Source organism: Pseudophryne corroboree, chromosome 4 (assembly GCF_028390025.1).
Source record: "Pseudophryne corroboree isolate aPseCor3 chromosome 4, aPseCor3.hap2, whole genome shotgun sequence".
Lineage (NCBI taxonomy): Eukaryota > Metazoa > Chordata > Amphibia > Anura > Myobatrachidae > Pseudophryne > Pseudophryne corroboree.
This window is the reverse complement of record NC_086447.1, coordinates 371,951,807-371,964,402: the sequence shown is the minus strand read 5'-3', so window position 1 is coordinate 371,964,402 and position 12,596 is coordinate 371,951,807. Positions and strand designations below refer to the sequence as shown.

Below are 12,596 nucleotides of genomic sequence, written 5' to 3'. Positions count from 1 at the left end.
TCTTTAATCCATCAGTTGTCTGTATACAGGATCATCAAATTCCTCGTCAAAAGTAGGTCTTTTTACCTTGGAAAAACCAGAAAAACAGGTGAAAGAAACGGACCGTAGAAATCGCATTTTCATCACATCATTGTTTCTACAGTTGGGTCATAAATCAAATCCATTGGAATTACAATTTCCTCACTCCTTAGACTCATCACCCTGGTACTTCGTTTACACTTCGTTAAAGCCTGACCGCATCTAAATATCAAGCCAATCGTTATGATAACACCTAAGATACATAGGAGAAACTTCCCTACATCCATTATGACTCCCTGAGCCCATTCTCCTAAACCAGAGAACCAATTTTGCGGGTTCAACCATGACACCCAACTAGTCAGCTCATTACTCACAGCAGCAAGGGTGAGATTGTGTCTCCTGCGAAATTCCCACTTCAATTGGAGAATATCGTCCATCTTTTGGTCTATGACCTCGACCGGGTCCTCGGTACTATTCGTTATATATGTGCAGCATTTCACGTCGTACTGTGTTGCCAGTGTGACACAATATCCACCTGTTACTGCCGTGAGATAATTGAGAACCATTCTATGCTGAACCAGTTCTGTTTTATAAGCTTGAAGTTCTCTTCCAGTATACCTAAACGTGTCATCATACATTTCTGTGATATTGTCTAACAAATTTGCGAGCGCAGATATGTATTTATAATTCAACACTCCTCTGGCGGTGCGAGTGATGTCTAACGCAATTAGAAACTGAATCCCGGTGGATTCATGGATCATGTCAGAGGCCGGATGCTCTGTTCTTTCTATCAGGTGCCGTTTAACTACGTGCTCGTAGTGGGTATGAGTATAAGGAGCTTGGGCAACACGGTGTATATCTTTCATTTTGGCATGTGATACAGTCATTACTTCAGGCAGTACTTTTCCAATATAACACAATCCTTCAGAGTTTGGGGCAAGCCACTTATACGCCTTCCTCCCGCATATGAAATATGCATCATCGGGGAGAACATATGGGACGGAGTAGGACATAACCATATTACACATTTTCCATGTGAAATCTCCTAACCCTAATTCTCCCATCTGTCTAGTACACGTATCAGCTTGTACGATATGTGCACAGTATCCTGGTGATACCTCTCCAACTCTCGTAATCCTACTTCCTAGGGTATACCTATATCGGAAAGATTTTCCTCTACTGGCTATGTGGCGTATAAGCTCTGTATCTGTCGGCATTCTATCTGCTCTATATGAAAAGGTCATGGTTTGGTTACTCCATGACACTTTCCAATTTCCCGGCTTTCGGGGATTGGAAATGTTAAAACATATTAGGGATCTATCCACATGATATTGGTGGAGCTTCAAACTAGGAGGACTGGAGATATTAAACCTCCTGTCCACCGGCCTCCCACCACTTAGCTCAAGTACCTCACCTATCGTTAAAGGAAATGGTACTAGTCCTGATTTACTATGGCCTTGAGGTACTTGGGAGCATACCCAACAATCTGTTTGATTTAACACAGTACCCACTAAGGAGTGATAGTCACTCAAGGGATGCCGGTCCATGTGGATATTAAAACTGGATTGGCATTTCTTGATGCACCCATCCTCAACCACATTGTCACAGAGCCTACAGATACAGTTTTCTTCAGCTAACAATCCTTCACAATTCCTTCTATGGTCAATGCTATCGGATCGTTTTCTGATACTCGCCTTTGCTTGGTGATTATGTTGTTCTTGGGAAACTACGCCTCCATCTCTGTCATCAGAACCCATTCCAGAACCTCTCTCGACCTCCATGGTATTCTCGCCGGAACAGACTGCTCTGGTCAACATCATGGTCAACAGGAAAATCCGGATCACAGTCTCTTGAGGCAAGTCCATCTTAGGAGGAAACGAAGAAGAATGAGAAGGGGGAAAAAATTATTTGAGGGAGAGGGGATGGGAAGTGGAGAAAAACAATAAAAGGGAACAGGGAATCGACAACTGCTTTTGATCTTGTGATTTTCAATGCTCAGGTGCCGCCTCAGTCCTCCTGGAACAGACACTCCAGTGATACAACTTCCTCTACCGTCTGTTCCTTATCACGGGACCTCTCTGGATCAGCAACCTTCTTACAACGGGACGAATGAACCCAAGTCTCTCTCTCGGCAACCTTCAATGCTGTAGTGCTAGTCAATAAGACTTGGTATGGTCCTTCCCATCTGTCAATAAGGCAACCTGAGCGTAGAAAATTCTGTATCATTACATAATCCCCAGGTTCAATGTCATGACAATTACTATCTGGTAAATCAGGAATCACCAACTTCAAATTATCATTTTGATTCCTTAACTGTTTACTCATGTTAATCAAGTATTTTACAGTCACTTCATTGTTACACTTCAAATCATCCTGAGGGTTAATCATAACATGCGGTTGTCGACCAAACAAGATTTCAAAGGGAGACAGATTAAGAGGGGACCTGGGAGTGGTTCTGATGCTGTACAGTACAATGGGTAAAGCTTCTGGCCATGTCAATCCTGTCTCTGCCATAACTTTGCTCAGTTTATTTTTAATAGTGCTGTTCACTCTTTCCACCTTCGCACTCGCCTGTGGACGGTATGGAGTGTGCAGCTTGCTATCAATTCCCATCAACTTACACATTCCTTGGAAGACATCCCCTGTAAAATGGGTACCCCTACCACTTTCAATTATTCTAGGGATACCATATCTACATACAAATTCCTGCACAATTTTCTTAGCAGTAAACATAGCAGTATTTGTGGCCGCAGGAAATGCTTCGACCCAATTTGAAAAAACATCTATACAAACAAGTACATATTTCAAATTTCGACAAGGGGGTAATTGAATAAAGTCAATCTGTATTACCTGAAAAGGACCGCCTGTAGGTGGGATATGAGATGGTTCTGTTGGTATTGCCTTTCCGATATTCTTTCTCAAGCATGTAAGGCATGACATTGCTCTCTTACCTGCATGAGATGAAAATCCTGGGGCGCACCAATATGCTCTTACCAACTTGCACATTCCTTCCTTGCCCAGATGAGTCAGCCCGTGAGCTGCCTCAGCTAAACATGGAAGATATGCTCTGGGGGCCACTGGTTTACCTTGTCCATCCGTCAAGAGTCCTGAGGACTCCTGGCCATATCCCTTTGCCTTCCAGACTGCCTTTTCCTGTGTGGAACACAAATTTTGCATCTCACACAGCTTCTGTGTGTTGATGGTATTAAATACCATCAATTGTGTGGTGTCTGTCTGTCTGGGGGTACCAGCTGCTAACTTAGCTGCTTCGTCTGCTCGGCTGTTACCAAGTGATACTGGGTCTTGGCTATATGTGTGTGCTTTACACTTGATAACAGCCACTTTGTCGGGTTCCTGTATCGCTGTTAGAAGCCTTTTGATGTGAGCTGCATGCGCTACCGGTGTACCAGCTGCCGTCATGAAATTTCTGAGGCGCCATAGGGCTCCGAAATCATGGACTACCCCGAATGCGTATCTAGAGTCGGTGTAGATATTGGCTGATTTGCCCTTAGCCAATTCACATGCTCTGGTTAGGGCGACCAGTTCAGCAACCTGGGCTGAGTGAGGTGGGCCTAGCGGTTCTGCTTCTATGGTGCCTTGGTCATCTACGACTGCGTATCCAGTACACAAGTCTCCCGAGTCTGACTGTCTGTGACAACTACCGTCCATGTAGAAAGTTAGATCTACATCTTCCAGTGGGTTGTCACTGATGTCAGGCCTTGCGGTAAAATTTTGGGTCAAATATTCCATACAATCATGTGTGTCCTCCTTTGTATTAAATTCTCCTTCCCCACCACTCTCATCCTCCACCCTTTGTGCCTGTCCAGGCACACCTGGGAGATATGTTGCAGGATTTAATGCACTGCATCTCCTTATGGTGATGTTTACGGGGGCCATTAGTGCCAATTCCCATCTTGTAAACCGCGCTGATGAGACGTGCCTGGTTTGGGCAGAATTTAGCAAGGCTGACACTGCATGTGGTGTATGAATTGTGAGGTTGTGACCTAGCACTACATCTTCGCTTTTCGTTACTAGCAATGCTATCGCAGCAACGCTTCGCAAGCATGTGGGGAGGGATCGCACTACCGTATCTAGCTGAGCGCTGTAGTATGCTACTGGCCTGCTGGCATCACCGTGATTTTGGGTTAAGACGCCTGCTGCGCAACCAGCACTTTCTGTTCCGTACAGCTCAAAGGGTTTCCCATAGTCTGGCATACCTAATGCTGGTGCCTGCGTTAGGCACTGTTTAAGTCTCTCAAATGCCATCTCGGACTCGTCTGTATGCGAAATCCGATCAGGTTTGTTTGAGGAGACCATCTCCTGCAAAGGTAACGCTAGAATGGAAAACCCTGGGATCCAGTTACGGCAATATCCACACATTCCTAAAAATGTTCTGATCTGTTGCTGGGTTTGTGGCAGAGTCATGTCTCTAATTGCTTGAATTCTATCAGCGGTCAGGTGTCTCAGCCCTTGTGTTAGACAGTGTCCCAAGTATTTTACTTTAGTTTGGCATAATTGTAACTTGTCTTTGGAAACCTTGTGTCCTGTGTCTGAAAGATGAAACAGGAGCTGTTTCGTATCCTTCAGGGATGCTTCCACTGAATCAGAACACAGTAGTAGATCATCCACGTACTGTATTAATGCTGATCCACTCTCTGGTTGGAAAGACTGTAAACAATCATGCAAAGCCTGGGAAAATATACTTGGACTGTCTATGAAACCTTGTGGTAATGTGTATTGGACTCCTCTGTATGTAAATGCAAACAAATATTGGCTGTCAGGGTGCAGAGGTACCGAAAAGAAAGCGGAGCAGAGGTCAATAACAGTGAAAAATTTCGCAGTGGGAGGGATTTGCATAAGGATGACAGCTGGATTTGGCACTACGGGGAACTGACTCTCAACTATTTTGTTAATCCCCCTTAGATCCTGCACTAGCCGGTAACCCCTCCCCCCACTCTTTTTCACAGGGAAGATGGGACTATTGGCAGTGCTGGACGTTCTTACCAGAATGCCCTGTTGTAGCAAGCGCTCTATTACGGGATACACTCCTAACTCCACCTCTGGCTTCAGAGGGTATTGTGGGATTTTTGGAGCTATCCTACCATCTTTTACTTGTACAACTACCGGAGCTACGTTTGCCATTAATCCAGTGTCCTGTCCATCTTTAGTCCAAAGTGACTCTGGTATCTGGGATGTCATTTCTTCTACTTGGGATGGAGTCCTATTTGTCATAATGGTATGTGACATTAATTTTGATGGGGAGTCTAACATGTCTCGCACTTCCTGAGCGTGATTCTCAGGTATGTCCAAGAATACACCTTCAGGAGTACAATAAATGACGCACCCCATTTTACACAATAAGTCTCTTCCCAGGAGATTAGTCGGTGCCGATGCAGCCAGCAAAAAGGAATGCTTGGTATGTAAAGGCCCTATTGTAATCTCGGCTGGTTTGCTAACAGGGTAGTGCTGGACTACTCCTGTTACTCCTATGGCTGGAATTGTCTTACCAGTGGTTCTCATGCCCACTGTCGAATTTATCACTGATTTGGCCGCCCCCGTATCTACAAGAAAGTTTAATGATTTACCAGCTACATTTATTGCAATTTCGGGTTCACTTCCAAGATTTGCAATCAATTTTACTGGCTGCAGATTACAGGTATGGCCACACCCCTATTGGGTATGGTGACCTCCCTGAATCCCGCTGGCAGCAACTACTTGTGAAGGGGTTAAATGGGAACTGCCAGAAGTTTGCCAGTCTCCTTTTGGGGGATATCTTTTTGTTTCCCCTGTATGTGGCTCATAACTCCGTCTCTGTGGACCCTGATCCCAATCTCGTGTGTCATGTCGTTGTCTAGGGGGTTGGTATGATCTTTGTGAATTTTTCGCTCTACAGTCTCGTGCTATGTGTCCCTGTTTATGACAAAAATAACATGTTACCACATTTGACTTACCCACAGGGTTTGGTGATCTATACAAAGGCTGCTTTGTGGTCAGGGCCTGTATACTTACGGCCATTAACTTATCACCTTGTGACTCCCTGTGTCTGGTGATATTCCGGTCGTGATCAATAGCAGCCTCTCTCAAAGTAGCCACCGACAGACCTCGCCAACATGGTTGCGTGGTCTGTACCCTTGTCTTTAATGCCTCTTTTAAACCATCCATTAGCACAGATACTGCTACTTCTTGATGATTTGCATTGGTCCTAATGTCCTCTATGCCAGTGTATTTTGCCATTTCTAATAATGCCCGGTGAAAATAATCAGCAGCTGTTTCTGACTCTTTTTGTTTAATGGAAAAAATTCTATTCCATTTGGCTACAGCTGGGAAATACTCCTTTAACTGTAAATTTATTCTTTTTACATTGTCTTTGTTGTACACATCTGTAAGAGGTACATCCTGATCCAGTCCACAGTCAGCTAAAAATTGAGCTGCGTCGACATTGGAGGGTAAACATGCCCTCAGCAATACCTGCCAGTCTTTGTTATTGGGCTCTAAAGTGTTCCCTAGGTCTCTGATGTATTTCTGGCTAGCAACTAAGTCTTTTCTAGGATCAGGGAATTCAGACACTATGGTTCTTAATTCCATTCGGGAAAACGGGCTGTACATGGCAATGTTCCTGATAGGAGTGACTCCTGTAGTGTCTGTTTTCCCATTTGGAACTGCTATTACCCTCACGGGAGCAAGTTTAACAACATCATTCTGTGTAGATTCTACAGTCTGTGGTGAAATGGTTTCAGCATAGTGTATGGTGCCGTACTTACCCGTTGATACGACCTCACCTGTCCCTCCGCTAGGGGGCTTTGTTACTAATCTTATGGGTTGGGCCGTGCCTACTGTTGTTTCTGATATAGTGGCTGCTAGAGAGAGCGCCGATATTGTTGCCGATTCGTCCTCTTGATCACACTCCTGGGGAAAGTTCAAAACAGGGTACAACTTGCAAGGGTTAATACTTGCATTGGTTAACTTATTAACATTATCCTTAACATTTATACAGTTGCTAAGTGCCTGTTTGTTACCCCCTGATGCGTCATTCTCCGCAACCAATTTCTCTCCTGATATGTATGGTGGCGGCGGGGCCGTGGCTACCAGTTTCCTGATAGGATTAGATCCCGCCGCCTGAGCCAATCCTCTCTGTATTTCACCCTCCTGTTGCCATAGCTGCAAATAATCATAATGTTGGATTCGTCTCTTTGTTGATTTAATGAGACATATCCTTCTCCTTAGATTTTGTAACACTTCTGGGCTAAAGCTGCCTACTCTTGGGAATTTCTCCCCGTCATGCATTGTCATTCTTTCCCATTCATCACATAAAACTTCTGTGTGTGAGCCGTATTTTTCACACATTACGTACCTTGCCGACCCGATTGGTCGGTTCACTAAATCAACCCGAACCGAGGTTGATCGCCCCCTTCCTGAACAACTGGCCCCCATAATTTGCAGGTGTTGCTTGCTCTACCTCTGACTTTTATATCAGGGTCTTCAGCGAACCCTTACAAAAAACCAAAATGTTCACGATAGGCTGACGGTGGCGGTTTACCGAGTACCCCACTTACGCGCCCACGCCGACCAATACGCCCACACACTGCTTTAGCGCTGGCGTACTCGACCTAGGGCCCCTATGAACCTTTGTTTACTGGAACATGTGGGTGTGATCCGCAGAGCATTAACCCTTTCCAGTAACTGTGGGGTTGTTGGATAATTCCTGAGTGACCAGCGAACTTCCCTTTTAAAAATAAAAAATTACACAAATCACGTCAGAATGTACAAATAGTGTTTATGACCGGGTTCGTACACAAATGGTACTGGTCAGACTAACTAATGCACACAATTACGTGCGGTACAATCGTTCAGTACATAAGCAACTAATCTTATGTACGGAGCGACCAGTGGAATCGACATTCAGCAGCTGCGAATTCCTTCAGCCTGAGCTTTATGGCCTATATGGGTTCCGCTCCAACCCTTCTTGGTGTTGGGCTACTTGACTCTATAGCGGACTTCCTTGTCTGCTGTACCTGGACCTCCTGGTCTGTTATGCGACCTCCTGGTCTGACCTCCTGGTCTATTACAGTATGACCTCCTGGTCTGCTACACTCTAATGCTCTTTATATGTTTAACAAGGGATGCCTCCCTAGCCACCGTGCATGTCACTTACACGTATGTACTTTCACGAGAACTCGATGATTTCTGTGGTTCAATCCCCAAAATTGTAAAACTTATATAATTGCAAACACTCACTCACCACATGTACACTTTTGTTTCTATTTCTATTTCTGCGCAGAAATTTTCTTTAACCCAGATGTGTTGTGAATTTGGAGAAGGATCTGTTAATTTAAATTTCGGATAATAAAATAGATTTGCGCTATTTATCGCCTGTTGCGCTATTTATCGCCTGTTGAAAATCAACACTATCGTGTGACTTGAGTTACGTGGGCGTACCCAGACGCTCCGTTGCGTAATTTACGCTGCGTGCGTCGGCCTTTGCGTACGCGAGTCTCAGCCCTTTGTTAGAGACACGTGTACACAAAACCAATGTCCACCGTAACACAATGTACACGTTTATCAATGTAGATGATCCTCGATCCTCTACTGAACCTCACACCAATCTCTCCTTGTACCTTTAGGTAGAGCTGCGTGTGTGCTTTACACTTTATCCCTTAATATATTACTTTTACACTTACTATGAAATAGCGACAAATCTCTCTTAGCACGTTTTATCAATTATAAAATGGCAAACAGGAGAGTGATATATGAAAATACACGAATGAAAAAGAAATGCAGATATGTGCGTGCGTACGCAAGACAGAAATAAACAGTTTTAAAAGACACTAGCGTGTTGTTCTTACCTCCGGTTCCGGATTCCCTCAGCACCCTTTACTAAGCAAAGCAGACGCTTATCCCGTCAGCACTGTGAAGAATATGATCTTCTCCCGCCCTTTGCTGATGGATAATGTCTGCTGAAATTACCTAGCAGAGATATGTGAAGGACGGACGAGCCGCCAATTGATAAAGCTAAATATTTATCTTATTTAAAACCCTTTAAGAGGCCTAAGAACACTGTACGCTATTGACGTATGGAGTACCGTAAGGGTACGCACGTTGCGTAACAATCGCTTAGCCGTGGTCGAGACGCTCAAGCGTCACGTTCGCTCACGGCCAAGAGATCACAGGCAGGCACGCTATTGGCTGCTGACTAACGTAATGGTTCGCTATAGCGTAGCGGACGCTCGGGACCACGAGGAGATCACCAGCGGCGCAGACGCTCACAATGTTAAACCTTTATATCTAAACCATAAACAATGTAATATGCAGTAAAACCTTAGTGTAGAGATAGGGTGTAGATGCAACACAGTGTAACCTTATTAACTTAAAAGCTGTTCGAGCGTCACCGACGCTCTGAGAATACTTAACACTATAATGAACACACAACTACCGGGCTTAGGGTCTAACGCCTTATGAATATGTTATACTTGCAAAAAGAATAATACAATACAAGTCATACACTACATTATAACATAGACTAACTAACCAGAAAACTACACGTGAAATACAATATCAGTACAATAACTATATAAGAGAAACGAGAGAGAAAGAGAAGAGAGAGAGAGAGATATGGCCCACAATAACAAGAAAGACAATATGATTGCGGAGAATAACTTACGCACAAAGGGGAACGATCGCATGCGCCTCTGGACATCCAGCTCCCGATTATCAGCAATGAGAACCGTTGAAGAGTGAGAGCTGGATGTGATCGGCTTGTCTATTTATGCCCCACACACAATACAATTCAATGGTCCCTACAATCTCATTGTTCATTGGACACAGGAATTCCTCCTCGCATTATAACAAAAGGTCATAGGTTGATTCATGCAGGTGGGCTGTGACAATTTCCAACTGCTCAGGTGGGTGGGAAACTAGGTTTCCCGCCGCATGGATAAGTAAGTGCAAATAATAGTAAATGGACATAAACTTCTTATGTCCATAACTATTCGCACGAGCGATTAATCTGTTTCAAACCAACACCGGAATATTGCTAATTAAATACTCTTCCGATGGATACTAAACACCACTGTATTAATCCTGTCTGACCCTTCGTATCAAACAAAGAGGGATTTCTCCGTCCATGAACATTCTACATTAACCAAACTTTCAGATTCTATCAAAGGGACCATAATCTACAAAATACATTATATGGTGAAAATATGTAACGAAAGAGTCGCCCGCTAGACGCATACAATCTCTACCGTAAATGCGCATACCGTGCGCCTGCGGGTGCCCGCAACAGCGAGTATGCGCACGCACGGGAGAGCGCACGCATGCGCAGCAGGGACACATATGAGGTGCAAATATGGCAGTGTGCATCGTGATATTTTTCTGACTTTGACACAAGTTACTAATGTAACATAACTCAGACACAACAAATATTTACAATATGTATCCATTTTAAGAGAATTTTAGCCCTTATGTTTAAGAGATACCGCTCGCAGAATAACCAATAACGTGAATAAAAAAAACTACAATCCTTTATCTAGTATCTCTACACATGCTGAAGAGAGCATATGCCATATTTTAATACTATTTTTCCTTGCGATGCCAATCCCGCGGGACCGCGCATCGGCATCACAAGGACTATACACACGGTGCAATATACACTATATTTTCTTACGATTTTGACTATATAGTGAAAATTGAAAGAAATATAGCAGCGTGTGTACACAGCATCAGGGGTTGATAATATCCCTACTGTTCAATTAATACAGGATTCCGGAATATGCATTAAGTCATTTATTAGAAATGTATGAAGATATAACACTAGCTAATTTGTACTGTGCCTGTCATTAATTAACAGCTAATCAGCTGCAAGAATATTTTATCACATATATTAGTTTAACACCAAAACTTACCAACTAGCAAGGGGTTCTTTCTGATAAAAGACTAATATAAATGTGGAGCAACCTGATCTATTCTAGAGTTCTTTATTTATTACACATAAATGTAAATGACAAAAACAGAAGACTGTACCTAAACGCACACTTGAGCATGGTTTTTTATGCTCATAATTTTTCTAACTATAGACAATACTCTTCCGATCTGTCAGTAACCAATATTTAATTGTTAACATGTATGATTGAGAAGGTTATTTCTTTTTAATATACAAGTTCTTTTTTAACAAATGCGGCCAAAACAGATGCTTAGGTTTCTGAAAACCATTTAAAGTAACTTTTGCACAACAGTGTTTTGGTGGTTCATAGGGTCGACAGTGTCTAGGTCGACCATGTTTGGTCGACATTAACTAGGTCGACAGGGTTGCTAGGTCAACAGGTCAAAAGGTCAACATGAGTTTTCAATTTTTTTTGGGTGTCGTTTTCTCCGTACAGTGACCAGGAACCCCAATTAGTGAACCGTGTCCGCTCGCCATGCTTCGGGCAAGGTGCCTCGCTGCGCTCAGCACAGGTTACTATTCCCAATCATAGTCCGCGTGGATCGTTAAGTATGAAAAAGTTCAAAAAAAGAAAAAAATTGAAAAACTCATGTCGACCTTTTGACCTAGAACATGTCGACCTAGAAACCCTGTCGACCTAGGTAATATCGACCAATAGTGGTCGACCTAAACATTGTCGACCTAGAGACCAATTTCGGGCATATAGGGGACAGACTTACAGAAAAGTCTGTCAGAGAGACACAGAGGGGATTTGCAGCTCACAACCCAGCGCCAAATTAACGGGTCTGAAAACACTAAAAAATGCCCCAGACCTGTAGCGCTTTAAATATCAAATATATTGCACCAAATTATACTGTGCCCCCCCCCGTTTTGCACCCTGATACTTGCCAGCAGTGTGAGGAAGGACCAGCGTCTCTGCAGCCCTGTGGAGAGGAAATGGCGCCGAGCTGAGAGTGAGCTGTGAGGAAGAAGCTCCGCCCCCTTAAAGGCGCGCTTCTGTCCCGCTTATTTTAATAAATAATTATACTGGCGGGGGTTAGGACAGTGCCTTGGCACTAATGTCCCCTCTTGCCAGTGGAAATTGAGGATTTTTGCTGCCCAGGGTGCGCCCCCCCGCAGTGCTGTGTGTGTGGGAGCATGGCGTGCAGTGTTCCGCTCGCTGCGCGGTACCTCAGAATGCAGTCACTGAAGAAGTCTTCTTTTCTTCTGCTACTCACCTGTCTTCTGACTCTGTAAAGGGGTGGCGGCAGGCTGTGGGAGTGAGCATCTCGGCGTACCCAGCGATCAGCACCCTCAGGAGCTAATGGTGTCCTGTCAGCCAGAAGCAGAGCCATTGAACTCACTAGAAGTTGGTCATACTTCTCTCCCCTAAGTCCCACGAAGCAGGGAGACTGTTGCCAGCAGCCTCCCTGAAAATAAAAAACCTAACATAAGTCTTTTTCATAGAAACTCAGTAGAGCTCCCCTGTAGTGTGTCCAGTCTCACTGGGCACAATTCTAAAACTGGAGTCTGGAGGAGGGGCATAGAGGGAGGAGCCAGTTCACACCCTTTGAAATTCTTAAAGTGCCCATGTCTCCTGCGGATCCCGTCTATACCCCATGGTTCTAATGGTGACCCCAGCATCCTCTAGGACGTATGA

The 12,596-nt window shown here is 44.1% G+C and overlaps 1 protein-coding gene across 6 annotated transcripts in view; it reads right to left on the bottom strand.

Moving 5' to 3' along the window:
* Positions 1–12,596, bottom strand: part of CCDC150 (coiled-coil domain containing 150) — a 389,117-nt gene that overhangs the window by 65,661 nt on the left and 310,860 nt on the right. The window lies entirely within an intron of this gene.